We start from the raw sequence: 24,873 nt of genomic DNA, 5'->3' as shown, positions 1-24,873 counted from the left end.
TACAGATAGGGCTGAGGAGGCCCTATGCGGATCCATTCTGCGGATGTTGTGCAGAATCCCGGCCTTTTCTGGGAGCATGCAGCGGTGGGTACCGTCTCCTCCCGGTGTCACACACCCAGGGAAGGTACAGCCCCCTCCGAGGGGGACCCAGAGCTGCTTGTTTCCCAATGAGGAGACTAAAAGACCCGAGAGCAGGATTTGAGGGAGGGCTGGGCAGGGGAGCGTGCCACCGAGGGGTGCTGCGTGACCTTCCCTCGCACCCTCCAGGTCCTTGTTCCTGTCTCTGCGTCACTCCAGGCAGCGCAGCACAGGCGACAGTCACAGAGGCATTTGCCGTGTGGCACAAGGAGGCTGCGGGTGCAGCTTCGTCCCCACAAAGCTTGGCTGAACCAACTTGGTCCTTTTGCCCCCTGAAAAATACTGTTGAAAGCAAAAAGCACTTGCACACAGAGCCCCTGGTGGGATCCGGGGACATCCAGCCCCCCCGAGCCCCTTCCCTCCCCAGCAGGAGCTGGGGGGGCTGTTGGGGGGGCTGTTGGGAGGGGACGGAGCACAGGGAGCCCCAACATTCCATCCTGGAGATGCCAAAGAGCCCTTAGCAGCGGAGAGACTGAGGGGACCGACCATGGCGCTGCCACCTCGGTGGCTCCCACTGCGCGGCCCCCACGCTCCCCCAGCGCCCCAGAGCCTTCAGGCTTTCGTGCTCCCGCAAACCTTCTACCCCCAAGGCAGGGAACGACCCCGACCCACAGCCCGGGGACGCTCTCGGGGCCAAGAGCGCAGGAGGTGACCATGGCTCCTGTCTCTCTTCCAGGCGCAGCCACCCTGTTCCCACCGCCCGGGCAGCAGCTGCTCTTCCCCTTGGCCTGGGCACCCCCAGTGGGGGCGGCCCCACAGGTCCCACAGGCCCCACCACCAGGTATGGCACCCCTGTCTCCTCTGCCACCCTGACACCACCAGCACCCTGATGGCCATGGGGGGTGGCTCGGCGGATGCCCTGGAGGGTGCCCCCCGCCCAGCGTGGCTCCATTCTACCCACACAGGGCTGCAGAGGGCCCCATGCGGCTGCTGCTGCGTTCACCCGCACTTCTTCCACGTCGAGTGGACCGTCACCAACGTGCCTGCGCCGGCCACTTCCACCCTCAGCCATGGCACCGCTGCTCCACAAGGCTCTGCCCTGTGGGGCCCCAGGGGCTGCGGGACCCTCCCGGCCTGGGCAGCCCCTGGCACCCCCCAGGGACAACCACCACCTTCCCAACTGACGCAGCTCCCAGCCTATGGCCACCAGGGCACAGCGGTGCCCGCAACTCCCCCACTCCTGCTCACCTCCACCCCCGGCCGCCAGCACCTCAAGGTCACCTATGCGGGAGCACCCCCTGCCAGCCGTGTCCCCACGGGCACCTACTTCCCCCCCAGCCCTGCTGCTGCCCCCCACAAAGAAGCTCCTGGTGACCTGGATGCCAACATTGAAGTCACCGAGGACATGATCCTCCAAGAGCCCCTCTGGCTCTTTGGTTCCTCCTTGGACACGGTGGAGGTCTCCCATGACCCCGACACCAGCATCACCACACCTGGGGACCCTGGTGGCACCGTCAGAGAGAGGAGAGCGGTGGCCCCAGCACCCTCCCAGCTGCCAACATCCATCCCTGCCTTCGAGAACACCAAGGAATGGTCCTCAGAGACCAACAGCTCCAGCAGGGCCTCCCCCGCGCAGACACCCCTGGGCAGCAACATCCCCTGGAGCACCATCAGCTCCCCAAAGAGCAACATCTCTCCCAGGAGCGACATCTCCCCAGAGCTCACCTTCTCCCCAAAGAACATCACTTACTCAGAGCAGGACATCACAGAGTACGACAGCATCTCCCTAAAGAGTGACACCTCCTCGAGCAGCGACATCTCCTCCGAGAGCAACGTCCCCCACAGCCAAGCCCTCGGGGACGCGGCCGGCCACCTTGCTGTGCCCCACGAGGTGTCCCTCAAGGAGGCCCTGAGGCTCTTGGACTGTGACCACGGTGGCACCGGCGAAGCCGCCCCCCTCTGCGACGTCGACTCCCTCTCGCTGCCGGAGGAGCTGCTGATGCACAATTACAGCACGGAGGAGCTCCTGGAGGGTGCCCGCATCTTGGAAGAATTCCTCTGCGGGCCAGAGAGCAACGTCCCCAGCAGCTCCTCTGCAGTCGCCCACAGCCAAGCCCTCGGAGACGCGGCTGGCCACCTTGAGAGTGATGTCCCCAGGAGCCCCTCTGCTGTCCCACACAGCCAAGCCCTCGGGGACACAGCTGGCCACCTTGCAGTGCCCCAGGAGGTGCCTGTCAAGTACTTTGGCGTGGAGGTGACCCAGAAGGCCGTCGTCGTCCTTGAAGATATCTTCTGCAGGACAAAGTCCCAGGAGTCGTGCGGGGACACGGGGATGGAGCTGCCACCGGGCCCAGTCCACCATGACAGAGAAGCGGGGGACGAAGCAGGGGATGAAGCGGGGGATGAGCTCCCCATTGCTGCCACCCAGGAAGCGCAGGGCTCTGGCGGACAGGCCAGGGGTGGCGGGGGGGACGAGACGCCCCCCAGCGAGGAGACACAGATGAAGGGGGGCAGAGGGTGGGTGCATTTGGGGGGTGGGTTGTATTTAGGGGAGTGGGGTTGGGGGCAGATTTAAGGGAGGGGGCTGTATCTGGGGGGGTGGTGTGTTTGGGGGGGTTGGGGAGAGGGACATGTTTAGGGGAGGGGGGGTTAGAGTAGCTTCGGTAGGACCTTTTCTCTTGACTTTTTCCGTTAAAGGTTGCGGTGGGCAGTGTAGTTGGGGGGAGGGATGTGTTTAAAGGAGGGGGGCATATTTGAGGGAGGGGGGGTTAGAGGAGCTTCGATAGGACCTTTTCTCTCATGTTTTTCCATTAAAAGTTCTTTCTCCAGCCTCGTTCCGTGCCTGTCTGGGAGGGGAGGGAGCGCGGGGGACAGCGGGAATCGGCCCCCACCAGGTGCCACAGCCCCGCTGAAGGGGGATTTTCGTTAATACTTGTCCCTTGTTTAACTTGGACATTCAAGCAGATGAACTTTTTCTGACTTACTTCTCCCTGTATATATATATATAAATCACACTTTCCTGCAATCAGCCTTTCCTTTTCTCCTGACTTGGCCTTTCCCAGCGAGTTCTTGGCTAGTGGTTTTCTTCAAAGCTGCTTTAGTGCTGCTGAAGGATGTTGAAGCGACAGCTCTGGCCATCCAAGCACTGTACTCGCCCATGAAAGCCTTCCAGCTCAGGCAGCTGCAACGCAGGATTCACAGCTCCTCGCTCCCCTGGACACGCTTCCAACCTCGATATGACCCGATTCTATGACTATGGAGCTGGAGAGGCTGCAACCAGGGTCCCAAACACATGGGGAAGATGTGGCAGCTATAGGGGAGGAAGCAAAGGTCAGAGAGTGCCATCTCACACCAAGCACCCCACACTTGTCACATCACTCTGTCTTTCAGTCTGAACTCCCACCCACACACCAAACACAAGGACAGGCTTTGCACTCCGGCCACTCTCATGAGCACCAGCCCTTGCTCGCTGCATTAGCAGCACAGCCTCCTTCATACACCCACCAGGAACGTGTGGCAGCACCAAACATCTGCAGTGAGCTTTGTGCTGGCTACAGCCCATGTCAGAGAACGACCCCAGCCCCCAGAGGGAAGGTGACTTTGTCCCACGGCTCCTCCATCCATCCTGCAGCCTGCCCACAGCAGGAAGAAGGCACAACGGCCTGCACCAAAGGAGGAGCAAAAACCAGTTCCTCCCATGGGCCACCAGCAGCCGAAACACAAAGCCCTCTCACACCTCTGCTGGGTGGAGCTTGAAAATCCTTCCAAAGGGTAACGTGGAAAACCCTGTTGCTGGAGCAGCCACAACAGAATTCTGCCCACGGGACAGCTTCAAGCAGATTTACACCTCTGTGCAATGGGAGACGGCTGAGCCCTGAGCAACCAGGCCTTGCATTTACTGCTTCAAAAAACCGCTTCAAAAAACTGCTTCAAAATACCCGTCCCGCGCACGCGCCCCCGTCACGTGGCCCGCCCGGCCCCTGCCCTCATCCCCGCGTGCGGCAGCATGGCGGCGGCGGCCCCCGGTGAGTGCGGGCCCACGACAGCCCCGGCCCCGGCCCTGCCGGCCCCCCGGTACGTGCCTGGGCCCCCTCATAACCCCCCTCGGTACATGCCAGGCCCCCCCCCAACCCCCACAGTACATGCGCAGACCTCCCCATAACCCCCCGGGTACAGGTATGGCCCTTCCATAACCCCCCTGGTAGGGGCCAGGGCCCTCCATAACCCCCCCACTACGTGTACGGCCCCCCCATAGCCCCCTCCCGGTACATGCCAAGCCTCTGCACTGCCCCCCCAGTACATGCCCGGCCCCGCTGTCCCCCCAGCAGCCCCCTGTCCCCCATGGCCCTGTCACACCGCTCCCCCCATGGCTGGGGTGACAGGGGTGTGATGTTTCTGTAGGTTCCTCGCCTCCAAGGAGCAGTTCCATGCCTACCTGCGGGCCCGGGGCGAGCCCAGCGGCGGGGGCGAGGAGGAGGAGGAGGAGGAGGAGGAGTAGGAGAAGGTCAAGGAGGAGGAGGAGGTCGGCAGCTGCCAGAGCGAGCCCCCCGCCAAACGGGTTGTAATAAATAGCCAGATCCCTTAAAGACAAATGGCACTTATTTTATTATAGAGACAAAGTCAATAAAGGAAAAGCACAGCGCTGGGCGCATGACTCAGGTCAGAGGCACACCAGCTAACTTCAACCATGTCTTATATACATTCAATATTGCATACGTATTCCCTCTTTTAGACAGAGTAATTGTTGATAAGGATTGACTATTATTAGTCCTTTTTCTCTTCTATGTATGTGTTTCCTTCTGAATTGTTTCTGAGGATCGATGATCTTCAGTTCCCCTTTCCCATGCAGCTGTTTCCTTCTGGTAGGATCAGCTCCCTTTTCCCGTGCACGTGTTTCCTTCTGGTAGGATCGATTATCATCAGCTCCCTTCTCCTCTGCATCTGTTTCCTTCTGTTAATCACTTGTGGAATCTTTTGGAGAAGTTCTCTTTTGTTTCTCTCGGATGTTTTTCTTCATGATGTTTTTCTCCACAGTTGCTGTTAGTTGTTATCTTTGAGGTTTCTCATGTTTCCTAATTTACTAAAGGTTAGTTATCCTTATAAGTCAAAGATTTATAGCCTTGTTATTATGGCGAAAGCCAACAACACCTTCACTATTTTTCACAATTCCCCCTTTTTGTCTTTTATACTGCATTTGGCTTGAGCCATAACTTTCATTTTGCTTAATCCATTTGTTTTGTTCATAGATCGGTTCTGCTTCTTCCAATTGTTGTGGAGTATTTCTTATTCTCCTTAATACCATTACCTTTTTAGTTGAGCCTGAGGCTGCCAATTTTGGATTCTTGGGCATGGGAACTACTTGCATGCTTTGGACTACTGTTATCATTAAGCGTATAAAACAAGGGATTAAGCAAGGAAGAAATAATAAACCAGCAATTGAACATAAGAGAATGTAGCCTAGTTTCTTCCACCAGCTTCCCCCAGAAACATTATTCCACCAATTATCGTTTAACATAGATTCCCATTTTTGAACCGGCACATGCGCAATTTTCCGGATTTCTTCTGTTATTTCCAATATTGCATCCCCATTATCATCTATCTTTAAACAACAATCTGAAGTGTTCCATTTTCCACAAACGCCCCCTTCTTCCGCCAGTAAGTAGTCTAAGGCTGATTGGTTTTGGTATATCGCAGCCCTCATTTGTTTTTGCTGTTTCGTTATTAGATTTATTGCTCGAGCTGTTCTATTAGATATTATTTCTACAACCGCCTGTAGTCGGACAATGCGGTTTAACATATAAATGGGAGTCCGGTAACCCCAGCTGCCATCTTGAGCTCAAGTGGCTGGTCCCTATACTTGGATTATCCGTTCAGGAGGCCAATCCTCTTCACCCCACCTCTGAGATCCTGCTACAATATCTCTTTTAGTTCTTCTTAAGGACTCATATACCGGTACTCCTAAATCATCCCCTTTTGGTCCAGGCAATAAGAAAAATCCCGGCTGGATAATACCAAGGGTACAGCTACCCTTCCACTTAGAAGGTAGTTCTGAATAAGCTCTTTTGCCGCATATCCAGAATAACCCTTCAGGGGCTTTCCAAAACTCTGTCTGCATCTCCGCTATATTTTCCCAAAACTTGGATATTTCTGGAATGTTTTGATAAGGGTTTAGGACCCTTTTTTGACATTTAAAAAGTCTTCTCATACTGTCATATTCACAATTTCCTGTATTATTATTTAGGGCCCATACCCATTTTGGCTTTTCGGGGTACCACCAGGTGGAAGTCCCATTGCTGATTTGAAGTCTTTTACAAGGAGAATGTCCCGCACTCTTTAAATAATTTTTACCCTCTCTCCGTAGGCATTCTTCCCCTATTGTGATAGAACTCAAAATCCATCCCTCAGGTCGGTCTTCTCGCGTGCTACTGGTACGATTCCATTTAAGGAGTTCCACTGGCCCTAAACTGCTCCCTTCCCAAGGCCACTCTTCCGTCATTAAAGGCCCTCCGCAAATCCAGCAATTTGTTACATTTAATTCCCTGCTTATTCTTTCCCCCAAATCTACAAACAAATTCTTTCCTAATGTTGGGAGTCCTCTTTCTTCCTCCAACTGCTTTCTGATTTTTGCATACAATTCTCCATCAAATTTTGGAGTTATTTTTTTCTTAACTTTTTCTATTTTATTTTTCACGATTTCGGCTTTTATCATATCTTGTACCCCACCTCCGTCCGATATGTCCCAATGCCCGGCTTTAGTAAAGCAGAGCCATTGCTCCCCTCTAGGACAATGCACTCCTAGTCTTGTTCCACCTATTCCTAAACTCTTCCCAACCCAATATTCGTGTTGGTCGTATTTGCACACTGTTAACTCACGGCAGTTATAACAGCGGCTGTTGATATGCGAATGCACTGTCATCGTGGAAACCATCTTCCTATTCCAGGAGACCTGCTGGTAACACTTCATGCATTCGTTACTGGGTACTAAGGATACCGCTAATAACAATACGAGGAGTGGAGGTCCAGTATGGCTTATACTCCTACCTCTCATGCCTATTGGGGTGCTTCCAACAGCCGAGAAATAATTCTTCTTGGCAGCGAGTACAGTGGCCAACCTGGTCTTGCCCTCCATCCTCTTTTCATCCGGTATCCCTGGCTCTTGTAGCAGGTAGGGTTCTTACCTCTTTTTCCAAGCAAAATCGTTTTTTACACTTAGAGACCACCGTTTCCCACCATTCTTCAGGAATTTCCCACAGAACCGGCACTAGCAATTCCCACCCACAAATTAATGTTACGATATTGGTATATCGTATCTGAGTTTGAGCCAAACTCGAATTTTGCTTCCGGCAATTTAAACAGAAGGGATGTCTTTGGGATGAATGGTAATACCAATTTTGCTTACAACCTAAGCATTCGCACTTCACCCAACTATGATGTCTAGCACAGGGATGTATCAGACAAGGTATACTACGGGGTACTGGAGGGGGCTGTAGTTCTTCCTCAAGGTTAGGATATAGCCGACTATCTTCTTTATATAAATCACGTGCAAGTGCAAACAGAGAGTTTTCAGTTTTATACAACCCTGACCCTCCTGCCTGTAACGGGAGTGCTCTTCCCCAAGGAGGATATCTAATTTTCCTTAAGGTTTGCCCTGGCCGTACCCGAAACCAACGATAAAGTTCTGGTTTCACTCCCCAAGTTTCTGTGATTTCCAAGTTATTATTCAGTTCCTCTCCCATACATCACCGCGTTGGTTGGCGTTTTAAGGTGAGTCTGGTGTCCCCGGGAGTTGAAGTCAGAGTCCAATCTCTAGGTTCTTCTACTGGTCCTTTTATTCTGCTGGCGTGAGTCCACCCTTTTTCCTTCGTCCGTACTGCAGCTTCCCTAGTCAACAGCACCTGAAAGGGACCTTCCCATTGAGGAGTTAAAGATTGCTCTCTCCAAGTTTTTACTAAAACCCGTTCTCCAATTTTAATGTTATGGATCTTAAAATCCAACACGGTAGTTTGTGGGAGCAACCCTTTATTTCTTAGTTGTTCCAAGTTCTTTGCAATCTGCATTACGTATTGTTTAATACTAGCCTCCCTCCTTCATAAGTAGCCATTTCCTGCTGTGAAGCCAAGAAGGGCAAAGCAAACATCATTTCATATGGAGAGACTCCGAGATCCGTTCTGGGTTGAGTTCGAACCCCGAGTAATGCTAAAGGGAGGCACTTGACCCATGACAGTTGAGTTTCTATCATTAATTTGGTTAAAGCCCTTTTTAAAGTCCGATTCATTCGTTCAACCCTTCCTGAGCTTTGGGGGTGCCATGGAGTGTGTAACTCCCACTGAGTGCCTAAGGCTTGAGTTCTCTGGGTGATTATTTTGGAGGTGAAATGTGTTCCCCTGTCAGAGTCTATTCTATGAACCATTCCGTATCTAGGAATAATTTGTTCTAGCAGGATCTTTGTTACTACATTAGCCGATGTTCTAGTGACTGGAATTGCCTCCACCCAATGGGTAAGATGGTCGACTAATACCAAGAGGAACTTCCACCTTTGGACTTGTGGGAGTTCTGTAAAATCCACTTGTATATTTTGAAAGGGGCGTAAGGCCAACTCCCGCCCTCCATGGATGGGTTTTCTCATTACCTTTTTATTCACCTTTTGGCAAGTTATACACCTCTCGGTGATTTGTTTAGCTACTCCGAACACCCCTATGCATCCACATTTTCTAAGAAAGTGGTCGCAAATGGCCTGTGTTCCCCAGTGGGTTTCTCTATGCAATTCCTCCAATATTTTTCTTGCTAATGTTTTATTTACTATCTGACGCCCATCAGGTAGCACCCATTTTCCTTCCGGAGTCTTTTCTCCTCCTATTCTAGTCAATTCCTTTTCTTCAGCTTCAGTGAATTGAGGAATATTACCTCGCTCCTCTTTTCTCTGTTGAACAACTAATAATTTCTCTTCCCCATTTTCAGCAGCCTCTTTCGCCTCTTGGTCAGCTGGATTATTTCCCCTTATTTCTGGTGTTAATCCTTTCTGATGCCCCTTTACACGGACTACTGCAATTTCCTTAGGTAGAGTTAAAGCTTCTAATACCTCCAATATTAACTCCTCGTGAACTAGTCCTTTTCCTTTTGAAGTTAGTAATCCTCTTTCTTCCCAGATTTTTCCAAAAGTATGTACCACCCCAAATGCATATTTAGAATCTGTATAAATAGTTCCTTCCTTATGTGCTAGAAATTCTAATGCTCTTTTTAAGGCGTATAACTCACAGCTTTGAGCAGACCAATTAGATGGCAGTTCTCCTTTTTCTATAATCGTCATGTTACTCCCATCTATTATTGCATATCCAGACATTCTTTTCCCTTGTATACACCTAGATGATCCATCTATGTATATCTTTTCTCCTACCGATAAGGCTTGGTCAGTCAAATCTTCTCTGATTTTTGTCTGATAATTTATTACTTCTAAACGATCGTGTACTAGTTCCTCTTTAGGTTCCCCATATAGAAACTGGGCAGGATTTTGATTCTTATCTGTTACCAAGGTTAGGTCTTCGTTGTCTAGTAAAATGGCCTCATCTTTCAACATCCTAGAATCCGTCAACCATTTATTTGCTTTCTGATTTAAGATATTCCTTACAGAGTGTGGAGTGTGAACTATTAGCTTACCCCTGAAAGTGAGTTTTTGACTTTCTTCCACTAGTATCGCGGTAGCGGCTACCGCTTGGATGCATATTGGCCAACCTCGGCTGACTGGATCTAATAATTTTGATAAGTACGCTACCGGTTTCCTCACCCCTCCCCATTCCTGGGCCAAAATTCCATGGGCTATCCCATTTTCCACATTGACAAACAAACAGAAGGGTTTCTCTAACGATGGTAGGCTCAGAACCGGAGCTTTTATCAGTTTTGACTTTAGTTCTTCTAGTTTTTCATTGTCATTCTGTGTCCACTCTATCTTATCTTCCCCCGTCAATTTTTCGTATAAAAATTTCACCGCCTGGGTATACCCCTCGATCCATAATCTACAGTACCCTAGCAGTCCTAATAACTTCCTTACTTCTCTTCTTGTAGTTGGGGGTGGGAGGGATATTATTCCGGCAATCCTCTCGGGGTTTAATTTGCGACTTCCCTGACTTATTATATGCCCTAAGTATCGTACTTCAGGTTCTACAAATTGTAACTTTCCCTTGGAAACCCTTAAACCTTTCTCTCCTAATAAGTTTAGTAACTGAATTGTTACTTCTCTGACTAATTTTTCCTCTTCCCCTGATATTAATAAGTCATCTACATACTGAGTGATTTGAGTTTTTGGAGGGGTGTGAAAAGATAGTAACAGCTCCTCCAGAGCCTGTCCAGAGGCTCCAGCCTCCAGAGAGGTTGGGAGACTCCGTAAACCCTTGAGGGAGCTTTGTCCGTCTAAGCTGCTGTTTACGTCCGGTGTTTGGGTCCTCCCGTTCAAAAGCAAAGATATCTCGACTTTCCTCAGCCAGGGGACATTCCCAAAACACATCTTTTAAATCCACTACACTAAACCAGCTGTGTTCCGGGGGAACTTTGCTCAGAAGGGTATAAGGGTTTGGTACAACAGGGTACCGAGCCAAAGTTCTCTTATTCACCTCCCGTAAGTCTTGCACCAACCGATACGTCCCGTCAGGTTTCTTTACAGGTAGGATAGGAGTGTTACGAGGAGACATACAGGGTTCGAGGGTCCCATCAGAGATGAGTCCTTCAGTTACGGGCTGGAGGCCTTTTTTTCCCTCCATTGCAATGGGGAACTGCCTGACTTGTGTGGGGTGATTTTCCCTTTCTATAGAAACTTTGCTTGGTTGGATATTCAGACCTCCTCTGTTACCAGCCACAGCCCAAACTTGCTGATTAATTTTGGATTCATCCTCCTGACTTAATCTTAGTATTTTTGCAATCATTTTCCCCTCCTCAGGGATTACTCCAACCCCCAGCTGGATCTGCAAGTCTCTTCCCAACAGATTGCACCCAGCTCCAGGCACTAGCAAAATATTCCCTACACCTATTTTGTCATTACCTTCAAAAACCACCTGCTTCATCACCGGGGCTTTAAAACTTTCCCTGTTTGCTCCCGTTACATTAATTACTTCTTTACTTATAGTGCATCCTTTAGGTATGTTACAAACACAAGTTCGCTCAGCTCCTGTATCTACCAGAAATTCTAATACCTCCTCCTGGGGGCCTACTTTTAGGTTTAGCAAGGGCTCAAGGTGATAGCTATCCTCCAGGAGGTAGAGCCCCTGACAGCCCTAATCCTCAATTTCTTTAAACACTTTCTGATCTTTATCCCTTTGAAGACATTCCTTCTTAAAATGTCCAAGTTTCCCACAATAGAAACATCCACCTCCTTCATTCCTTTTCTCAGTTCCCGATGGTCCCCTTCTGGGAGGGATCTGGTTCCCTCTAAAAGTCTCCTCCCGCCTCTCAGGATTCCCTCCCATCCCCCCCATCACCCTGGGATTTTTCTGAATATTTCCTTCCCTCATGGTGGCTACTATGATTTTAGCTTTTGCTTTAGCCGTCTCCTCATCTCTTCGTACATATACTTTCTGAGCTTCCCTCAGTAATTCGTTCAGGCCCCGATCCTGCCAGTCCTCTCGTTTCTCTTAATTTTCTTCGAATGTCTGGCCAGGCGCATGTAACAGCTGGAACTCTCAGTAATGTTTGCCCCGTGGGACTCTCTGAATCTCTTCCTGAGCACTGTCTCATGTCAGGTCGCAGCGTTTCAGGCCATTCGGTCGGGGTTTCCTCCCTTCCCTGCTGCCCATCAAATGCTTCGCTTACATTCTGCCCTCTAGGAGCGGCTTCTTTTAAACCTTTAATAATTAAATTTCGATAATCACTCATGTTCCTGCGACCCTCTACATCATTTTGATTCCAATTTGGGTGTACTATTGGCATCTTCTGGTCCCCAGGTGGGCCTTGCTGATTTTCCCTTTCCCAAATTCTCATCCCAGCTGTTCTAAACATTTGCCGTTCTTCGGGAGAAAATGTTATACTTCCTATTGACTGCATTTCCTCCCAGGTATAAATGTTAGGGCCTAGGAATTGGTCTAATTGTTCTGATAGGCCTATTGGATCTTCCAGTAACCCTTTTAATTCCTTTTTAAAGTTCCTGACTTCAGTGGGAGTCAAAGGAACGTTTACAAATCCTATCCCCCCTTGTGCTCCCCCCAGGGGTACTTCCCTTAAGGGGAATAAACTAACTCCTGGGCTTTCCTGCACCGTGTCTTGGTCTTCCGATTCCTTGACTTTAAGAGAAGGTTTCCGCCGTAACCTAGGAGAGTTTGGAAGTGATACTGTTTCAATGAACCTCTGAGACCTGTCCGACCTTCTCCTAGCACCAGGTGTCAGCTCTTTTCCAGGAGAAGGGGGGGCTGTTGGAGGGAGGCGGTAGGGAGGGGGCAAAACTTCCAGAGGATCCCACCGCTTCTCCTTTCCTTCCCTTGAGATCTCAGCTATTTTAAAGGTAATAACTCCTTTTGGCCAAATCTCCCCTTTCCAGCAGGACGCGTATTCCCTCTCCTCTGGGCTGAAGGATTCTTTAGAGTTTACACAAAGGTTTAAAGCCTGGCACATCCACCCTTCAAAGGGCCCATATCTAGGCCAATACAAATGGTCTGCTCGTAGAGGTTCCTTTGTCCATTCTGTCATATAATACTGAATCATTTTAACTTTAGCCTTATTTTTAGTAGCCGGATCAATATTCCAATGAGCCAATTTTATCCCCAAAGGACTGTCTTGGGGTATATCTGCCGGCACTTTCCCGCTCCCCTTTTCCCTGGGGCTGTCTTCCGCTCACCACAGCAGTCAAGCACCCAGTTTTCCCGGGGCTGTCTTTCACTCAATCTCTGACGCTTCGTCTCTTCACCGGCCAATTCCCTCGCGGGAGATTGGAACCGCGCTTAGAAAGACTCCACACTCGCTCCCCAGATCCGGACTGTCCGGTCCGAGTTCCACACACGCAGCAATCAAGCCCCAAACCCGCCCAACCAAGCAGTACTTACAGTCCTGTTTTCTGGCCTGGGTCTTCGTGCACAAGAATTATGGGCTACCGCGGGTTTTCCTGGGGAGACTTACCCCTTTTGCTTTATGAGTCCCTCCTCTCGTGGCATTATCAGCTTGGAGTCTCAACAGGCACCGCGAAGTCCTCCGAGCAGGCCACCGAAATCGGTGAGGTGCACCTCCTGCTCGGGGTCTCGGAGCCCACTGGGACCAAGTGAATTCTCCCGGACGAGCCCCCAAATTGTAATAAATAGCCAGATCCCTTAAAGAGAAATGGCACTTACTTTATTATAGGGACAAAGTCAATGAAGCAAAAGCACAGCGCTGGGCGCATGACTCAGGTCAGAGGCACACCAGCTAACACTTCAACCATGTCTTATATACATTCAATATTGCATACGTATTCCCTCTTTTAGACAGAGTAATTGTTGATAAGGATTGACTATTATTAGTCCTTTTTCTCTTCTATGTGTGTGTTTCCTTCTGAATTGTTTCTGAGGATCGATGATCTTCAGTTCCCCTTTCCCATGCAGCTGTTTCCTTCTGGTAGGATCAGCTCCCTTTTCCCGTGCACGTGTTTCCTTCTGGTAGGATCGATTATCATCAGCTCCCTTCTCCTCTGCATCTGTTTCCTTCTGTTAATCACTTGTGGAGTCTTTTGGAGAAGTTCTCTTTTGTTTCTCTCGGATGTTTTTCTTCATGATGTTTTTCTCCACAGTTGCTGTTAGTTGTTATCTTTGAGGTTTCTCATGTTTCCTAATTTACTAAAGGTTAGTTATCCTTATAAGTCAAAGGTTTATAGCCCTGTTATTATGGCGAAAGCCAACAACACCTTCACTATTTTTCACACCGGCTTAACATGATTCGGTCGCCGCCAGTTAAGCATACTCGCCACAAGGATTCAGTTTCAGTGTCACTGGGGTTTCTGCTATATCTCTCTTGCAAATTTGTCCCTTGCAGCGGACCCCAGGGACTGGTTCGCGTGGTATGCCGTGGATTAGCACCCCGAGGTCCCGCAGTTCCTTCTGTTTTAACAATGGGTCTGGCTTCATATTCGGGAGGATTTGTGGGGAAAAAAGGAACGTCTTCTTCTGACTCGCTATCATCGGGATCACCCCAAATGTTTCCGTCCCAATCTTCAGGGGATACTATCAGTTTCCTAATCTGTACGATGTCAGGGGGGTGGGGAGCCTGCATAAGCATCATTTCGACCTTTTCTCCCAATTTCCGCCTTTTCTCCTTCTCTTCCTGCAATCGTTTTTGCAGCTGTTCATTTTTAAAAGGTATCAGTAACTCAGCTGCCTTCCTGCTCTCTATTTCCTTCTCTAATTCCTGCTCTCTCCTATTCCTATTCTCCCTGTCTTGGTACGCGGCTTCTAAACAAGTGCCTAACATTTTACAGACGAGTCCCTTATCTTTTCCATCCTTTGTACGGCCCCTAATGGCTTTCAAGTACTCTTCAACGACTTCCCAATTGGACCAATTATCACCAGCCCATTCCTCTGAGAATCTGGGGCTCGGGTTCACTCCATGCCTCCCTAAATAATCAGTGATAACTCCTGACATCCTGCCGACTAGGCCAGGTGTCACGGGCCGAGCCGAGTGAATAACTTCACTTGTAAGAGAGAGTGAAATGTTTATTAACATAAAACAGTGATTTAACAAAGTTAGCAGTGAATGCGACAGTGTTTTACGAGGTTCGATGCCAGGGCACACTTGATTATTTACTGCATAGAGGCCAGGGTCAGACAAGCTCTCAGGGAGACCCTCCCGTTGAGTCACGAGGTTCAGAAAGGACCCCCTGGCTTTCTAAACTCCTTCTCAGAGAGGAGTCTGGCTGCGGCTGGATCCAATCCTAGTCCCAGACTTGGGCAACGGTTTATGTCTAAAGGATTCTATATGCGCAATCAATCCTTAGATCCCTTAGCTAAGATTTCAAAGTTTAGCATGCTATTAGTCACTTACCGAGAATCTGTTGCGGCAAGGAATCTCTCGGCCTTGAGGAGAAGAACCTTAAGCGAGCGTCCCTGCTCAAGAGGAGACCCTGGCGTGCAGCTGCTGCCGTGCAGGAGAGCTCAAAGGGCTCTTGGGCTGTCCACTGTTTATAGAGTAAGAGAATTGACCTATAGTCATATTCTGATGGGAACAAGACACCCAGGTTCCCACTCCAGGCAGGGTTTTGGTTATGTTGCCAGCCATCTCCCACAGTTCAAGTGCGACTCATCACAACTCCCGCTGATGGCCATGGCTTGAGCAGGAGCCGGGGGGATAAAAAAAGGGAAGAGCACACCGCCACATCTGCCCTTAATGCCTTCTGGCACTGGCAGGGTTTTGGCTCTGCACAGGCACGGCGAGAGGTGGGGAGGAGCTTTTCAGTGGCTCCTGCTGACTCTCGGCATGGCATTGCCAGGGGTGAGGCTGGTCTTCAGGTCACCAAACTTCAGAACCCGTTTTGGCACCGGTTCTGGGTGACTGCCCAGCAATAGGGGCATTGTCCTTATCGGGAGGCTGCGTCCCTCCAGTGCTGGGGTTCAGGGTTAAAGCAACCAGGTCTGTTAGCAACCGGATCGTTTTAAATCCTTGTTGGGATCCGGTGCCATGAAACCAATTAAACCTTGCAGTGGATATGGGAAGTTGGGATAAAGCAAAGATGGACCCTCCGGGCTGGGATCCTGCAGGGCTTCCTTAACGAGAGGAACCCAAATGAACACCAGACAAGTTAATTTTTTCATTGCTGCTGTTGGATAAAGTTTAGCTGGGAGGACTTTTTAACCTTAAAACAGACATCTTCAGATCTGGGCTAAATTATGCCTCTGCAGGCTGTCATTATTTCATGACAGGAGCAGGTTAAAGCTCAGCACCGGAGGCGGTTTTGTGCAGCAGCCCTAAATTTTCAGGAGGGTAGAGGCTTGTTTTGACACATCTGACTGCCATCACCTTCGCTGTAGAGCCACAGGGCGACGCAACAGGGTACCGGTGGCTCTATTGTACTGGACACAAACCTCTGATTGTTTTTTTTTTTGCTTTGTTTTTGTTCTTTTCTTTCTTCTAGTGAGCTGCTGCTGGGAGCCGTAGCTACCAACTTCACCTTCCTCCCTAAACACATGGCAAATTCCTACAGATAGGGCTGAGGAGGCCCTATGCGGATCCATTCTGCGGATGTTGTGCAGAATCCCGGCCTTTTCTGGGAGCATGCAGCGGTGGGTACCGTCTCCTCTCGGCGTCACACACCCAGGGAAGGTACAGCCCCCTCCGAGGGGGACCCAGAGCTGCTTGTTTCCCAATGAGGAGACTAAAAGACCCGAGAGCAGGATTTGAGGGAGGGCTGGGCAGGGGAGCGTGCCACCGAGGGATGCTGCGTGACCTTCCCTCGCACCCTCCAGGTCCTTGTTCCTGTCTCTGCGTCACTCCAGGCAGCGCAGCACAGGCGACAGTCACAGAGGCATTTGCCGTGTGGCACAAGGAGGCTGCGGGTGCAGCTTCGACCCCACGAAGCTTGGCTGAACCAACTTGGTCCTTTTGCCCCCTGAAAAATACTGTTGAAAGCAAAAAGCACTTGCACACAGAGCCCCTGGTGGGATCCGGGGACATCCAGCCCCCCCGAGCCCCTTCCCTCCCCAGCAGGAGCTGGGGGGGCTGTTGGGGGGGCTGTTGGGAGGGGGCGGAGCACAGGGAGCCCCAACATTCCATCCTGGAGACACCAAAGAGTCCTTAGCAGCGGAGAGACTGACGGGACCCACCACAGCGCTGCCACCTCGGTGGCGCCCACTGCGCGGCCCCCGCACTCCCCCGGCGCCCCAGAGCCTTCAGGCTTTCGTGCTCCTGCAAACCTTCTACCCCCAAGGCAGGGACAGACCCCGACCCACAGCCCAGGGACTCTCTTGGGGCCAAGAGCGCAGGAGGTGACCATGGCTCCTGTCTCTCTTCCAGGCGCAGCCACCCTGTTCCCACCGCCCGGGCAGCAGCTGCTCTTCCCCACGGCCTGGGCACCCCCAGTGGGGGCGGCCCCACAGGCCCCACCACCAGGTATGGCACCCCTGTCCCCTCTGCCACCCCGACACCTTTTGGCACCCAAGAACCCTGGGCACCTTCAGCCTCCCCCTCCCCTCTCCATGGCCACCTTCACCATCCCACCTCCCCTGTTCCCCCCCTAGCAGTTCTGGCACGGGGGCTCAGCAAGCCCGGCTGAGTGTCCCTGCCCTCGCCTGCCCAGTGAATCCCAGTTCCTGAGAATTTCCACAATACTTGGGGCCACCTCTCGGGGACGAGAGCGCAGGAGGTGACCGCCGGCCATGGCTCCTGTCTCTCTTCCAGGCGCAGCCACCCTGTTCCCAACCCCCGGGCAGCAGCAGCCATTCCCTGCAGCCTGGGCACACCCAGTGGGGGCAGCCCCACAGGCCCCACCACCAGGTATGGCACCCCTGTCCCCTCTGCCACCCTGACACCATCAACGCCCTGATGGCCATGGGGGGCGCTTCGGCGGGTGCCCCGGAGGGTGCCCCAGGCCCAGTATGGCTCATTCCTACCCACACAGGGCTGCACAGGGCCCCATGCGGCTGCTGCTGCTTTGAGCCACACTTCTTCCACGTCGAGTGGACCACCAGCAACGGGCCTGCGCCGGCCACCACCACCCTCGGCCACAGCGCCGCTGCTTCGCCAGGCGCTGCCCTGTGGGGCCCCAGGGGCTGCGGGACCCTCCCAGCCTGGGCAGCCCCTGGCACCCCCCAGGGACAACCACCACTGCCCCACATGATGCAGCTCCCAGCCTACGGCCACCAGGGCACAGCGGTGCCCACAGCACCCATGCTGCTGCTCACCTCCATCCCCAGCCGCCAGCACATCAAGGGACAGCCTGCAGGCACCAATATCTCTGGCACGGCTACCCCCATGGGGCTACCCCCTGCCAGCCGCGTCCCCATGGGCACCTGCGTCCCCCCCAGACCCACTGCTGCCCCCGACAAAGAATCTCCTGGCGACCCGGATGCCAACATTGACGTGACCGATGAGATGCTCCTCCAAGAGCCCCTCTGGCTCTTTGGTTCAACCTTGGACGCGGTGGAGGTCACCCTGACACCAGCATCACCACGCCTGGGGACCCCGGTGGCACTGTCAGAGAGGGGAGAGCGGTGGCCCCAACACCCACCCAGCTGCCAACACCCAACCCTGCCTTCGAGAACACCAAGGAATGGTCTTCAGAGACCAACAGCTCCAGCAGGGCCTCCCCCGCGCAGACACCCCTGGGCAGCAACATCCCCTGGAGCACCATCAGCTCCCCAAAGAGCAACATCTCTCCCAGGAGCGACATCTCCTCCGAGAGCGACATCTCCCCAGAGCTCACCTTCTCCCCAAAGAACATCCCTTACTCAGAGCAGGACATCTCAGAGTATGACACCATCTCCCTAAAGAGTGACACCTCCTCGAGCAGCGACATCTCCTCCGAGAGCAACGTCCCCCACAGCCAAGCCCTCGGGGACGCGGCCGGCCACCTTGCTGTGCCCCACGAGGTGTCCCTCAAGGAGGCCCTGAGGCTCTTGGACTGTGACCACGGTGGCACCAGCGAAGCCGCCCCCCTCTGCGATGTCGACTCCCTCTCGCTGCCGGAGGAGCTGCTGATGCACAATTACAGCACGGAGGAGCTCCTGGAGGGTGCCCGCATCTTGGAAGAATTCCTCTGCGGGCCAGAGAGCAACGTCCCCAGCAGCTCCTCTGCAGTCGCCCACAGCCAAGCCCTCGGAGACGCGGCTGGCCACCTTGAGAGTGATGTCCCCAGGAGCCCCTCTGCTGTCCCACACAGCCAAGCCCTCGGGGACACAGCTGGCCACCTTGCAGTGCCCCAGGAGGTGCCTGTCAAGTACTTTGGCGTGGAGGTGACCCAGAAGGCCGTCGTCGTCCTTGAAGATATCTTCTGCAGGACAAAGTCCCAGGAGTCGTGCGGGGACACGGGGATGGAGCTGCCACCGGGCCCAGTCCACCATGACAGAGAAGCGGGGGACGAAGCAGGGGATGAAGCGGGGGATGAGCTCCCCGTTGCTGCCACCCAGGAAGCGCAGGGCTCTGGCGGACAGGCCAGGGGTGGCGGGGGGGACGAGACGCCCCCCAGCGAGGAGACACAGATGAAGGGGGGCAGAGGGTGGGTGCATTTGGGGGGTGGGTTGTATTTAGGGGAGTGGGGTTGGGGGCAGATTTAAGGGAGGGGGCTGTATCTGGGGGGGTGGTGTGTTTGGGGGGGTTGGGGAGAGGGACATGTTTAGGGGAGGGGGGGTTAGAGTAGCTTCGGTAGGACCTTTTCTCTTGACTTTTTCCGTTAAAGGTTGCGGTGGGCAGTGTAGTTGGGGGGAGGGATGTGTTTAAAGGAGGGGGGCATATTTGAGGGAGGGGGGGTTAGAGTAGCTTCGATAGGACCTTTTCTCTCATGTTTTTCCATTAAAAGTTCTTTCTCCAGCCTCGTTCCGTGCCTGTCTGGGAGGGGAGGGAGCGCGGGGGACAGCGGGAATCGGCCCCCACCAGGTGCCACAGCCCCGCTGAAGGGGGATTTTCGTTAATACTTGTCCCTTGTTTAACTTGGACATTCAAGCAGATGAACTTTTTCTGACTTACTTCTCCCTGTATATATATATATAAATCACACTTTCCTGCAATCAGCCTTTCCTTTTCTCCTGACTTGGCCTTTCCCAGCGAGTTCTTGGCTAGTGGTTTTCTTCAAAGCTGCTTTAGTGCTGCTGAAGGATGTTGAAGCGACAGCTCTGGCCATCCAAGCACTGTACTCGCCCATGAAAGCCTTCCAGCTCAGGCAGCTGCAACGCAGGATTCACAGCTCCTCGCTCCCCTGGACACGCTTCCAACCTCGATATGACCCGATTCTATGACTATGGAGCTGGAGAGGCTGCAACCAGGGTCCCAAACACATGGGGAAGATGTGGCAGCTATAGGGGAGGAAGCAAAGGTCAGAGAGTGCCATCTCACACCAAGCACCCCACACTTGTCACATCACTCTGTCTTTCAGTCTGAACTCCCACCCACACACCAAACACAAGGACAGGCTTTGCACTCCGGCCACTCTCATGAGCACCAGCCCTTGCTCGCTGCATTAGCAGCACAGCCTCCTTCATACACCCACCAGGAACGTGTGGCAGCACCAAACATCTGCAGTGAGCTTTGTGCTGGCTACAGCCCATGTCAGAGAACGACCCCAGCCCCCAGAGGGAAGGTGACTTTGTCCCACGGCTCCTCCATCCATCCTGCAGCCTGCCCACAGCAGGAAGAAGGCACAACGGCCTGCACCAAAGGAGGAGCAAAAACCAGTTCCTCCCATGGGCCACCAGCAGCCGAAACACAAAGCCCTCTCACACCTCTGCTGGGCGGAGCTTGAAAATCCTTCCAAGGGGTAATGCGGAAAACCCTGTTGCTGGAGCAGCCACAACAGAATTCTGCCCACGGGACAGCTTCAAGCAGATTTACACCTCTGTGCAATGGGAGACGGCTGAGCCCTGAGCAACCAGGCCTTGCATTTACTGCTTCAAAAAACCCCACATGAAAAAAGCCCACACCAAGCGCCCTACATCTCTGCAGAGCGCTCCACCTTCTCCAGCTGACAGCCAGCAGGAGGCAGAAGAGCCAAAGCCCCAAAGCACAGAACCCCTCAGAGGTCACCAGATGGGGGCCTCTAGGGGGGTTGCTCTGTCCCTCGAGCCAGGATGAGCCCTGCTCCCCCGGCACAGCAGCTGCTGCTCATCCCGAACGCCTCACAGGTCAGCACCCAGGAGGTGCCCCAAAACACAGGCCCTCAGGAGCCACAACACGGGACGACACCTCTCCCCGGTGCAAGGCCCACACACCGGCCGCCCCAAGCCGCCCCTCCCCACACGGACAGCCCCTCCCCCGCGGGTCCTGCCCCCACGGCCAGGCCCTTCCTGAGGGCCGCCCCCAGCCCACAGGCCCTGCTCCCCCGCAGAGCGCTCAGAGCCTCCCACAGCCGGACGGACACTGACCTCAGCGGCGCTGCGACCCCTCACACAGCCCGCCCGGCCGCCGCCCCCGGCCCGGCCGCCGCCCCCGGCCCGGCCACACACAAACCCCGGCCCCGCCGCCGCTCTGAGGCGGCCTGGCCGCCGCCGGGCCTTTTCTACCCGCCCCGCGCACGCGCCCCCGTCACGTGGCCCGCCCGGCCCCTGCCCTCATCCCCGCGTGCGGCAGCATGGCGGCGGCGGCGGTCCCCGGTGAGTGCGGGCCCACGACGGCCCCGGCCCCGGCCCCGGCCCCGCCGGCCCCCCGGTACGTGCCCGGGCCCCCTCCTAACCCCCCTCGGTACGTGCCAGGCCCCCCCCCCAACCCCCACAGTACATGCGCAGACCTCCCCATAACCCCCCGGGTACAGGTATGGCCCTTCCATAACCCCCCTGGTAGGGGCCAGGGCCCTCCATAACCCCCCCACTACGTGTACGGCCCCCCCATAGCCCCCTCCCGGTACATGCCAAGCCTCTGCACTGCCCCCCCAGTACATGCCCGGCCCCGCTGTCCCCCCAGCAGCCCCCTGTCCCCCATGGCCCTGTCACACCGCTCCCCCCATGGCTGGGGTGACAGGGGTGTGATGTTTCTGTAGGTTCCTCGCCTCCAAGGAGCAGTTCCATGCCTACCTGCGGGCCCGGGGTGAGCCCAGCGGCGGGGGCAAGGAGGAGGAGGAGGAGGAGAAGGTCGAGGAGGAGGAGGAGGTCGGCAGCTGCCAGAGCGAGCCCCCCGCCAAATGGGTGAAGTCAGAGGACCTCGGTCAGGACGGGGAAAGCCGAGAGGATGGTGGAGCAGCAGAGAAGGAGCCCGTGGAGCGGAAGCGGGCCCGGAGGCAGAAGAAGAGCAGGCCGTGTACAAAGCCCAGGCGCTACGAGCAGAGCAGGCTGTGCCCGTGGGTAACGCAGGTAGGGTGCGGGGACCCTGCTCTGCGCTGCTCTGGGGTGGGGGATTTGGGAGCCCGGTGATCCCTCCAGGGCTGCATTGATTTGGAAGTCTAGGGAAGCACACTGAAGAGAGAGACGCACCAGGGCAGGCTCCCAGCAGGGAGCGCGTAGCAGGGGGCTGCGCCGGCAAAACCAGCTCCGTTGGCTGCCTGGGAGAGGGTGAAGCAGGATGAGCTGAGCGGGACAAGTAAAGCGTCAGCTTCCCTGAAGCGGTAGTGCTAAAATGTCCCCTCAAGTGGGTACGTCACCGCCCTTCTGCGGCACGTTACAGCAGTCGGCTTCCTGGGAGCATTTCGTGGGGTACCCAACATCACCCAGGGAGCGACGGGTGCTTGGAGCAGTTCTGGCCCCTCTCCGCGTTCATCCTTTAGCCAGTCTTGCATCCCTCTAGATCTGTAACTGCTTTGAGTTTCCTCCAGGGTGAGCACTGAAAACAAACGGAGCGGTTCCAGTTTCTGGTTCTTTTCTCCAAGTGATACATTCTCTTGGAATAGTTGGGGCTCTCGAAGAAAAACCAGTGATTTCCTGGGTTTCCCACTGACATTTAGCCAAGGCAAGTGCTACAATTGCTACCTGGAATATCCTTCTGTTTAACCACTGCTGCTTCAGCTCTCCTGACGTGCTCCTCCATCCTTCTTGTTTTCCAGCTGGCAATCCAAGGCAAGCTCTACTTGGCTCCGCTGACCACGGTAGGTGGATAATTCTCTCCTTTTGTCCAAATTTGCCATTGCCACATCTGGAACAGAGCAAATCTCCTGACAAACCATCTCTCTGCTGTCTCTTTCAGGGCGGTAACCTCCCTTTCCGAAGGCGATGCGAGCGCTTTGGGGCAGACGTCACCTGTGGAGAGACGGCTGCGTGCACAAACCTGTTTCAGGGCCAGTCCTCCCAGTGGGCTCTCCTCACACCGAAGGTAATTTTTGGGGTGCGGGTGGGTGCTATCATCTTGAGAACCAAAGAAATGATAACTCGCTTCTGAGGAGAAAAGCTGCTGCTTGAATTCATGCAACCTGTCCCCCTCTGGCAGCCGGAGGGAGCGTTTCCAGACACGATGACCAAATGCGCAGAGCTCCCGAACCAGACAACTGAAGTGGACTTTGTGGACATCAGTGTCGGGTGTCCCATTGACCTGGTCTACAAGAAGGTAAGAAGACGTTCTGCAGCGCATTTTCCCTCCTTCAATAGATGCTTGTCTTTTGCCTCATCTCCTGTTACCCGATCTGCTCCTGCCAGTCTGATCCAGAGCTCCCGGTTCATTTATGGGCACTAGACCTCAGCGAGAAGGCAAATAAGCTGATCAAGGAGCAGGGAATGGTGAGCTGTGTCTCCCTGGCAGCAGGCAAAAGTTGGAAGGAAAGGGGCTGTGGGGTTTTTTTTGAGTCCCTTTTCTGCAAGTCTTGAGGTGCTGCAAGTCTTGAGATGCCAAGCAGCAAGTGGTGCCCATCCCCAGGTTAGGAGAGCTGAGCGTTTTCCCCATTTTTCATTACCCGATTTCTGAGTTCACACAACACAGTGCAGGAAACTGTTTTTCTCCACTCCTACGAGTCCTCAGGCACTGGCTTGAAATGACTTTGCAAGCTCAAAGGCAGCTAAAAGGAGAGCTGGAGCAGCCAGCTGCGATTTCACGTCTCAGGGAAACAGAGATTAGCAGAAATAGAGCACGGCTACGGCCTTCTCTGGTTTTGCCAATCCTCATCCCTTTGGTCAGTGCTGGCAACAGCTGCCTGAAACCACGTTACCAGTACATCGAGTGGGATCCGAATTCTTAACTGTCATTTTCCAGGCGGAACCTGCCCGCATTAGGCTGCACGAAGCTTTGTAACCTGCGGTCTTTACAGTGCCGGGTAACAGACATTTATAGCTGTAAGAACTCAACATTTCAAAGCAATTTAGGTTTATTCCTTAACTCTCATTTGAAGGAGACGCTAACCAGGAGCAGGGTTCTCTGAGCACACTCCATTTCTGCTTTTGGGCTGTAGATTCAGGCTCTTGCTGTGCCGTTCTGTGCCCTGCTGGGCCACTCTCTCTCTGACATGTCTTACGGAAAGTTGTAGTGATGCTGTGTTGAAGCAGCCTCCAGGAAATAAGGTAAGCCTCCTTGACTGTAAAGAAAATGGCTCTGCACTGAAAATACAATGTGTGTTCCAAAGGGTGAAATAGCTGAAGTCTTAAGGAAGGATAGATCTGATCCCAATGGAACTGGCTAACATCATTTTAGGATCTGCTGTCGCGGGCGGAGTGAATAACTTCACTTGTAAGAGAGTAGTGAAATGTTTATTAACATAAAACAGTGATTTAACAAAGTTAGCAGTGAATGCGACAGTGTTTTACGAGGTTCGATGCCAGGGCACACTTGATTATTTACTGCATAGAGGCCGGGGTCAGACAAGCTCTCAGGGAGACCCTCCCGTTGAGTCACGAGGTTCAGAAAGGACCCCCTGGCTTTCTAAACTCCTTCTCAGAGAGGAGTCTGGCTGCGGCTGGATCCAATCCTAGTCCCAGACTTGGGCAACGGTTTATGTCTAAAGGATTCTATATGCGCAATCAATCCTTAGATCCCTTAGCTAAGATTTCAAAGTTTAGCATGCTATTAGTCACTTACCGAGAATCTGTTGCGGCAAGGAATCTCTCGGCCTTGAGGAGAAGAACCTTAAGCGAGCGTCCCTGCTCAAGAGGAGACCCTGGCGTGCAGCTGCTGCCGTGCAGGAGAGCTCAAAGGGCTCTTGGGCTGTCCACTGTTTATAGAGTAAGAGAATTGACCTATAGTCATATTCTGATGGGAACAAGACACCCAGGTTCCCACTCCAGGCAGGGTTTTGGTTATGTTGCC

The sequence above is a fragment of the Rissa tridactyla genome, chromosome 26 (genome assembly GCF_028500815.1).
Source record: "Rissa tridactyla isolate bRisTri1 chromosome 26, bRisTri1.patW.cur.20221130, whole genome shotgun sequence".
Taxonomy (NCBI): Eukaryota; Metazoa; Chordata; class Aves; order Charadriiformes; family Laridae; genus Rissa; species Rissa tridactyla.
Note: the sequence above shows the minus strand (reverse complement) of the source record.